Source organism: Ictalurus punctatus, chromosome 11, assembly GCF_001660625.3.
Source record: "Ictalurus punctatus breed USDA103 chromosome 11, Coco_2.0, whole genome shotgun sequence".
Lineage (NCBI taxonomy): Eukaryota > Metazoa > Chordata > Actinopteri > Siluriformes > Ictaluridae > Ictalurus > Ictalurus punctatus.
Window position 1 is genome coordinate 52,074 of NC_030426.2, and position 10,185 is coordinate 62,258.

General features: G+C 44.4%; 1 pseudogene; it reads left to right on the top strand.

Moving 5' to 3' along the window:
* The first annotated feature begins 275 nt into the window (after window positions 1–275).
* LOC108271625 (terminal uridylyltransferase 4-like) lies at window positions 276–5,973 on the top strand (annotated as a pseudogene).
* Window positions 5,974–10,185: the final 4,212 nt, after the last annotated feature.

Below are 10,185 nucleotides of genomic sequence, written 5' to 3' on the forward strand. Positions count from 1 at the left end.
AAATTGCCTGCGTGTCAACATGGAATTCAGGGTAAAACTTCTCCACGGGCGTCTTCCGGTTTGCTTGTTGTCCAGAAAAGCTGAAAAGACTCGTGCAGCCCAGCCAGGAGACGCCAAATTGTCGTGAAAATTAGACAACACTTGTAGACTCATCCCCTGAAGGTTTGGACGTGATTGTCCTGTGGAGCCTCTGTGCTTTCATTTTAATTTTCTTTTTCATTATTTTTTTTTTTGTTATACACACACAAACACGCAGACCCCTCAGCATCAGCACTATGGATGAGACCAAAAGCCCGTTGAAGTCCGGAAAGCCGTCTCACTCGAGTGGGAGAAAGGCCTCATCCAGAGTGTAGAAGGAGCGCGAGAACGCCAAGACGCCGAATCACAGTAAAAACATGGCAGCGTCCAGAGTGAAGGAGGAGGGCCAGGGTGGGTACGCTGGGCGCAAAGGGAGAGCGGGAAGTCCTCAGAAGTCAGGCAGAAGCAAAGCGCACAGGCTGACGGGGAGAACAGGCTCAGGGGAGAGAGGCAAGGCGAGGAATCCGACTCAGCACGGGCTCAGGAGTGGAAACCTCACACCTCTCAGCACCAAGGAGAACACCGCTCGAATAAAACCCCTAGACCTGCACTGAGGGACAGATATGCAGATGAGGTGTCGGCAAGACGGCCGGCGGAGAGCGCTCCAGATGGCCCGGACGAGACGAACCTGACCTCCGATCAGCAGCTGAGACTGACAACAGGCCGAGGAGAGACTGCAGAGAGACTACATCCACAGACTGACCAAGCAGTCCCCAGATTACCCAAATTTCTAGTATCTATCCAAACTCTGTTCAGTTCATGTGGACAACATCCAGCGTGCTCACAAACACAAAGAGAAACGGCACAAGAACATCATGGAGAAGCAGGAGGAGAACGAGCTGCATTCTCCATCTCCGGCTCACCTGCGAGCACTGAACTCTGCCATTATGGAGGCGGCGCAGGAGCACGGCATCTCCAAGCAGGAGTTCCAGCAGAGAGACATTGTGCTGCGGAGCATGGAGCTGATCATCCAGGAGACAGCTACCTGCTTGTTCTCTGCATCTCTACAGTTTCTGTCTCACGCGATTCGCCTTCAAGTCCAGTGACGTCAACATCGACGTACTCTATCCCTCCAGTATGACGCAACCTGATGTCCTCATCCAAGTGCTGGACATCCTGAAGAAGAGCGATGAATTCTCCAGATGTGGAGTCGGACTTCCATGCTAAAGTACCTGTCATCTTCTGCCATGATGTGTCCTGTGGTTTACTATGTAAAGTGAGCCTCGCCTGGTTCCTCTGGTGCTGGCGTTCCACTACTGGGCCAAGCTGTGTCATGAGGATTGCTAGGCCAAGGGCGGGATTCCTTCCTACTCCTTCTCGCTGATGGTCATCTTTTTCCTGCAGCAAAGGAAGCAGCTCATTCTACTGGTGTATCTGGGCTACTGGATCGAAGGGTTCGACATGAAGCATGTGGATGAGTATCACCTGACTGCCATTCAGTTGGGGCACTTTATGGGAAAACGAACCCCAAAAACATGACAGCCAAAAATCGGCCAAGAAAAAGGACGAGAACCAGAAGGCAAGACCCATCTGGTGCTGGAGAACATGGAGTGCGTCTGTCTCGGCCAGCTGTGGTTGGAGCTGCTGCGTTTCTACACGCTGGAGTTCGATCTGGAGGATTACATCATTAGCATCTGATTGAAGGAGCCGCTGCCCCGAGACATGAAGAACTGTCCACGCCGCTGCCTCGGCATTGAGGACCCGTTTTCACTGAAGAGGAATGTAGTGTGGAGTCTGAACAGTCAGATGGTGTTCGAGTACATCCAGGAGCAATTCCGCACCACCTACTGATACTTCGCCTGCCCTCAGAGCCGTAATGGACATGCCCCCAAACGAGATGCGCTGCATCCACGTGTGACCCAGCTGGCCAGAACATGCACCGTTGAAACTAAGAGAGGAGAGGAAGAGGACGACGGCGTGAACAGCACTGACGATGACGCGGATGAATAAGAGGAAGACGAAGACGGAGATGAAGAGCAGCGTGTGAGCAGAGGATTAGCCAGGCTGCTTGTCAAGGACGAAGACAGCGTCCGTCACCCCTCTTCCCTGACCCTGTCCTCTCACAATGGCCTGTTCACCGACAGCAAAAATGAGGAGCAGGATGAAAGTGGGCAGAAAGCTCTGGAACGGGAGAGCATTGCCCCGGAGGAGCTGCACTATACGTTCAACAGGATGATCTTCACTGGAGGAAAGCCCCCGATGGTGGTGTGCAGTGTCTGTAAGCGAGATGGCCATCTGAAAGACGACTGTCCTGAAGACTTTAAGAAGACGGAGCTGACGCCTCTGCCTCCCATGAGGAAGCACTTCAGAGAAATCCTTGATAACCTGTGCAGGCGCTGCTATGATGAGCTGTCGCCAACTCCGGGAGAGCAGCATAAGAGGGAACAGATTCTAGCCGGTTGGTTCCTCCAAGAACGGTTTCAGTTTCCTTGACAGTGACCTGGACATCTGTATGACATTGGAGGGTCATGACACAGCAAAGAAACTGAACTGTAAAGAGATCATTGAGGCGTTAGCCAAGGTGTTGAAGAAACACACAGGTCTGAGGAACATCTTGCCTATAACGACACCAAAGTGCCTATCGTCAAGTTTGAACCCAAGCTGAGCAGTCTGGAAAGAGACATCAGCCTCTACAACACACTGGCTCAGCACAACACACGTATGTTGGCCATGTACGCAGCCCTGGAAAAATGTGTGCAATATTTGGGCTATACCATAAAAGTTATGCAAAGAGGTGTGACATCGGCAAAACTTCGAGGGGAAGTCTCTCGTCTTACGCCTACATCCTCATGGTGCTGTACTTCCTGCAGCAGAGGCAGCCTCCCATCATCCCTGTCCTACAGGAGATCTACGACGGGGGCTCCGTTCCTCAGAGGATCGTGGACGGCTGGAACGCGTTCTTTTTCGAAGATCTGGACGAGCTGCGGCAGCGTTGGCCCGAGTTCCAGCAGAACCACGAGACAGTAGGGGAGCTGTGGCTCGGCCTACTGCGCTTCTACACCGAGGAGTTTGACGTTAAAGAGCACGTGATCTCCATCTGGCAGCGGAAACGCCTCACCACATTCGAGAAACAGTGGACCTCCAAGTGCATCGCCATCGAAGATCCCTTTGACTTGAATCACAATCTCGGTGCTGGAATGTCACGGAAAATTACGAATTTCATCATGAAGGCATTCATTAATGGCAAGAAGTTGTTCGGAACACCGTTTTATCCAATGCTGGGGATGGAAGCGGATTACTTCTTCGACTCGAAGGTGCTGACGGATGGTGAGCTCAGTCCGAATGACCGCTGATGTCGGATCTGTGGCAAAATCGGACATTACATGAAGGACTGCCCGAAGAGGCACAGGATGAAGAAGGAGAGTGATTAGGATGAGGAGATGCGTGGAGGATGACAGAGAGCCAAGGGAGAGACGCTGTTTCCAGTGCGGATACTTAGGACACGTCCGGAGAGAATTCCCTAATTACAGACACCTCCGACAGAGAGGAGCTCCTACACAGGTTCCTCAGATGATCTGTTCCATGGTGAGCTCTCAGGCCATCTCCATTCCTCAGAGTGGTACGTCCCAGGATCGACCCGGCCACCAGGCAGCCATCAGAATGTTCAGACACGTGTCAGACTCCTCCGTACTCGCCCCCGCCGTCTACGTTCATCAAGCCTTCCATCTCTCCTCAGTCGTCTCAGAGTGCCAAGCCTTCACCGGGGTCCTTGTCCTTGTCCGCTCTGTCCAAATTCCCGCATCATCCCTCTCTCCCTCTTCCCGCCACTCTTCATCATAATCATCATCATCAGCAGCAGGTTCATCTGTTTTTCTTTGGTTTCACCCCCTCTCAGTACATGGGCTTGCTCTCATTGGGCACCTGGCCCTCCCATCCACGCTCCCCCGAGGTAAAGTACAATATGAGGAAGGGGCAGGGGAACAGAAGGCATGGCACACATCGAACCCTGCCCCCGTTAACCTCAATGATCCCAGCATCATCGTCACCCAGCCGGTGGGGCAGGACACCAACTGTAAAACCTTATAGACTTTGGCTCGATTGGAATTGTTAAAATCAGCAGACACCAAGCCGGGTTTGCTACAGGGACAATAGCGGTGCTTAACAAGCACCAGACTGTGCACTTTCCTTGGTTACCTATTCAACCACTGAATGGATTATTGTGATGGGGGAACCATTGTATCGTTACCAAGACCTAACCCTAACCAATAGTAATTATAGGTGACTCCAACCTAGCATGACTCCCCAAAATAAAGGACAATAGAATAAAAGTAGATTGCTATAAAAGGGGCGCAACTATCCAATGCTTTCCATATTGGAAAACACAAAATACCTACCCCAGCAGAGACCCAAAAAAATAGTCCTTTCCTTTGGACTAAACAACAGAGCCCAAGGCAATCAATCCCTACTTTCCAAACTGCTTTCTAAACTAATTGGGGCATCCGAGGACACAATGCTACAGTACACATTCCTCAGATAAACCTTTCTGAGGATCTTCCACCTATCCAACCTCAGAACTATAAACAACCTAATAAAAGGACACTGGCAAGGTTTACACAAAATGTCAGACCAAAAATTTCTCACATTACCGGACAAGATCCACTGGACCCTAGAAACAGCAGAGCCAATGTGGAAACATAGGGAACAGCATTTTAACTAGTCCGTCTGAATACCCCAATACAGGGGTCAGATAATTTCAGGGTTGGTAATTAACCTCTCCCAAACATTTACCCTGTCCTTTGCCAAAGATAAAATCCTCAGAAAAGGTCTTTCCTTTATCCCCTCAAATGACAGTCAAATGGTTCCCCACACCAAAATATTCACACCGTCTCAACCTGTCCAGTGAAGAGAAACAGGCCATCAAGTCCCTAAAAAATGATCAAAACATTGCAATTAAACTAGTGTACAAAAGGCAGTGGGTGGTAATTGTTGCCTCAAATTTTGCCTATTGCCCAAAGACAATTAATATTTAACATAGAAACAGATACCCTGATCCCACGGAGTTCGCTTTTCCAAGAGCCCATTATCTCACGGCCCCTGCTGTTCCCAGAGCCCCTTATCTCTCAGGTGCAGCTCGGCTTCAAAACCCTTATATTCAGCCGGTCTTGTTTCAATCTTTTTTAAAAATAACCTGACATTCGTCTGTGTCACTCCTGACTGGATTTTCTTGAGAAAGGATTCTCCACACCTTCATACACACCATCTCTATATTATGAGTAAGTTTTATGTTTGTTCTGCATTTCTTTTTTATAGTGTTTGTATGTACACTACCCTATAATAGTGTATCTCTGTTTCTACATACACACCAGGCCTCTGTGTGTGTGTGTGTGTCTCTTTGTTGGACTTCTGTCTGCATGCAGATGTAATCCACCTGAGCTCTGAGGCCTGCCGTACTAATCAAATACATGTACTGTTATCCCCCTGCGCATTGCTTATCTGTGTGTGTTTTTCCTACATGTCTTACGTGCACATCAGTTCTTCTTATCTCCTTTACTAGAGGGGCTGGATTTGGATCTGAACACTCACTATCAGCTTGCGCATCTCACTGCCGATATCACTATGCTGCTCGAAGTTCTTCACACCCCCTCTGGGAATGCAGGGTTCCCCCCACCGCTCAGATATAAAATCCGCCCAGCAAATGTGTGTGTGGATGCCTCTACACAGACTGACCCCCTATCTGCTGTCCCTTCCTCCAACTATCAGACTGATGACACGGCCTTCTCTGACCCGGGCTCTGACCTCTGTCCCTCTTTTTCACCTGCCAGTCCTGAATATTCCCCTCCATACACATCAGCTGGCTATCACACGTCCCCAGAACACACCCTGTTTTACCACCCGTTTTCTCCATACCGCTCTACCCCGGATTACAGTCCCACCAGCTCAGTGAATTCTCAATAAAACTACATACTACTCATAGTTGGTCTCCCTCGTGTTTATTTCATGTCCGTTTTATATACAACATAGTCATGGATAGGCCACAATATATAAGCCAACTCAATTAGACAACTCGGAATACAACAGAAAATTGGATCAAACCATATACCCAAAGTCAATACCTATAATTCATGACAAAATTGCATCCTTACTATCCAGGGGTTTCATAAACAAAAAATAAGCTCAATACTTGAAGGGGGACACCACAACCATACCGAGAATTTTATTTACAACCCAAAATCCATAGGTCCACTCTCCAAAAAGTTAGTTATATCCAGGACACCCATGATTTCATAAACAAGGTAAAGAATATTACACTGGAACCCCACAGCTTTCTATTTACGATGGACATCAATGTCCTATATACTAACATCGACACAAACGTGGGTCTGCAGGCGATAAAATGTTTGGACTAACATCCAGATGAGTTAATAGTGGGGATACTAGAACTAACCCTCACAAAAAAATTTGAGTTCAATGGCCAGGTTTACTTACAAATAAAAAAGGGACAGCTATAGGCAAAAAGTTTGCACCAGCTTGTGCAAATATCTATATGGTTCATTGGGAACAAACTCCGTTTCCAAAACGCTCTAGACTACCAACTCACTACTTTAGGTACCTGGATGACATTTGGGGGAAGTGGGAACATACGGAAGAACACTTCCAGGAATTTGTCACCACTCTCAACAACCACCAAAAAACAATTAAGTTAAAATACATTCACCACAAATCGCAGGTAGATTTTCTTGATACAACATATAAAAGGCACAAATGTCCTAGTTCACCAGAAATTGGATACAAGAGTATTTTTCAAAGAGACGGCCAGCCATTCACTACTGCACAGGGAAAGTTACCATCCTAAGCACACATTCAGGGGGATTGTCAAAGCTGAGCTTATTGAGTTCCAAAGAATTTGCACACAAACAGGAGACTTTCAAAATGCAGTACAGGTCCTCTTCAAGGCCCTTCAAAGAGGGGTTACACCATAAGCTTCCTCCGTTCAATCCATAGAGACTGGAAAAGGAACCTTTTTGGCTCATGTGATATGAACAAAGATACTTAGGAAAAGAACATCATACCCTTGACATTAAAATTCTGCTACCACTCAATGAAATTGAGCAGAGCTTTAAAACTCAATTTCCAAAACCTACTAAGGGACAAGCTGGATGCGTCCAGAGTCAGGCTAATTACAGCCTTCCTAAGAAACCAAAACCTTAAAGATTCCACAGTAAACTGCATCTCCCTGTCCCTACGAAGAGGGACCCACCCATCATTTGGATAGCAAAAAATTGTATCTACATAATTAGATGCAAAAAATGTTGCAAGCAGTATGTGGGAGAAACAGGGAGAACCATCTACACCAAATTGAATGCATGCTGCTACAACATTAGGACAAGGAAGAAGATACAGACCCACCTGGTTTCCCATTTCCACAGACATGGGGAACAATCATTATTAATTTTAGCATTAGAACACAATTCAAACTGGTCAAAAATGACAGACAATAGGCAGAAAGGCAAGTGGATTAAAATACTAAACACCCAATTTCCATATGGTCTCAATAACAGACAATTAAACTGCACTTTGTTTGACTGAATTAACTACCCATAGTAATGAAACAACAACCAACAAAACAATACACACAAATAAACAAATCAAAAATGAATGAAGCATGAAAGATAGATCAATCAGTTTGGAACTCAACAGCAGTAATGGATACATAGTTCATTATGCAAACTGTCTTATCTGAGTGTTGCACATGTATAAACAGTCTTGGAAATGTCCCAGCAGTCAGTGAAGCTAGGAAGTACTAAATCCACAACAAAATCTCACTGGCATAATCCAAACCCAAAGTTCTCTGTAAACTTCAAAACTATATAAATATATTTATTTGAAATAAAATTCACTTAACTTCCCAAACAAAAAGTGCTGTCTGGCCTTCTTTCACCCCACCAAACAAACTCCATCACCATGCTCTCCTTTTCTTCTCTATCACAGGAACAAATCATTTCCTCTCTCTATTGCCCCCTAATGTCCAGGATCATAAATTTCATCCCTGTAAGAGGGTAACTGTTACACTATTAAGGCAACACAAGTTTGATACCTCCCAACTCTCATTAAACATGTGCAGTAAAAGTTAATGACTTAAGGTTGCTATTAATGCATTGATGGTGTGATCAGGTCATGGTCTAACTGAGTCCCATACATTGCCATAAAATCTAGCATCTTTGCATTTATTCACTGCAAAAATACAAATTTCTTTACACCAGTTGTTGTTGGTCATAAAACAGACTTCCCCACTTTGGATTTACCAGACTCTTCCATTTCCATATGAAAAATAGAGAATGGACTGGTCTGGTACTAGGGGGGTAAGTCACATTTTGGTGAAACAAATGATATTGCAGTTCCTCACATTGGGTTGGAAACAAACTCTTGGGCTGATGTTGTCCAGCTTGTTTTCAATGAAGTATATATTCACAAGCAGTATGCTGGGCAGAGGTGGTCTACGTGTTCCTCCTCTTAACCTGTTTAACATACCTGGCCATTTCCCTAGGTGTTTCCTCTGTCTCCTCCTCATTCTCTTTGTTTTGGTTGGCATATTGGTGGATCTCTTTCAGCCTAGAGGAGTCACTGATTAAACTGTCCAGTAAGTGGTGGGTGAGATTAGGTCCTGTATTCAAAAGTGTGATGTGGTAATAGTTGATGACTGCCAAGATGTAGTTTCTTAGGAAGTAAGTAAAGGAATATTTTAAAAATGAAAAAAAAAAAAAAAAAAAGCATCAGCATGGACAGCATCTGGAGTTGTCCACACCATCTTGTAAAGATGTATATATTGTCTTGCAAAAGTATTCAATCTCCTTAAAAGTCATCAGATTTGTCTGGATTACAAATGACACATATTGTTTCAGCCAGTTTTTTTTTTTTTTTTTTTTTTTTGCAAACCAATATGCTCTTAATGTACAAGTCAAAATTCCTTATTTGTCAGCGGATCTTAAAAAAAGTTAAAGCTAAAAAAATTGTTTTAAAAAACCTAAAACTAAAAATGCTGGCATAAGTATTAGCATAAGTCAGACTAGTACTTTGTAGAATCACCTTTTGTTGTAGGGGTAAGTTCCTAAAAACATTGCATACTGTTTACTAGTGAATTTCACCGATTCTTCCTGGCGGCTTTTCTATAGGTTCTTCAGTTTGGTTGGATATTGACTGCAAATTTCAAACACTGCCATAGATTCTTAATGGTATTCATATCTGGATTTTGACCTGGCCAGTGTATAACATACACATTTTGTTTTTGAGTTGCTTTAGTATTGTGTTTGGGAACATTGTCCTGCTAAAAGATGACAATTCTCCCAAGTTTTTTTTTATTTTAATTTTTTTTAGCAGACTGAAGACTGGTTCTCTTGTATATCCCGTATATTTTACTCCATTCATTCTCCCTTCGATTTCAACAAGAAGCCAAGGTTATGAGGATGATGATGCCAGAACATGATGTTTGGTCCTCTCTTCAAAACAGTCATAGCTATGGGGGTGGGAAACACTAAATATGATCAGAATCATCATCAGAATGCTTGTATTTGCCAAGTACAGGGAATTGTTTTGCTGCATTGTCACACATAGTACAGGACAGTACATTAACCAAAGAATACAATATAGGCTAAAACAATACAATACAGTGTGGTACAATATAATACAATACCACACTGAAATACAATACAAAACAATATATCTGTACAGGAAGACAGTAATTGTTAATTGCAATAGGTGGATACTGGTGACACAGTAAAAGTTGTGTAATATAACTGTTACTATATCCCTATTCAGATTGGATTAGTTTATCATGGGGATGTTGTTAATACATAATGTTGTTTTTATATCTCTCCTCAGTGATAAAAATCTTGCATCTGGACAGAAATAAAATGACACAGAAATAGTGAGTTTCTAGCAGGTTGTGTTTTATACAAACCCAGATGTTTATGTCACATGGTCATATGATCATGCTACATTCACAACATGGTGTCCAAGCAGTTGTAGAGGCATTGGAGTAGAGAAGAGATGCTGACTCGACTCACTTTGGGGAAAACCAAAGTTTCATAACTATTGTTTTATTGTATTTTCAAATGATCACAAAGTGCTGTATATGAGAAGAATTAATTTTTTGTTTCAAGACTCTGGAAG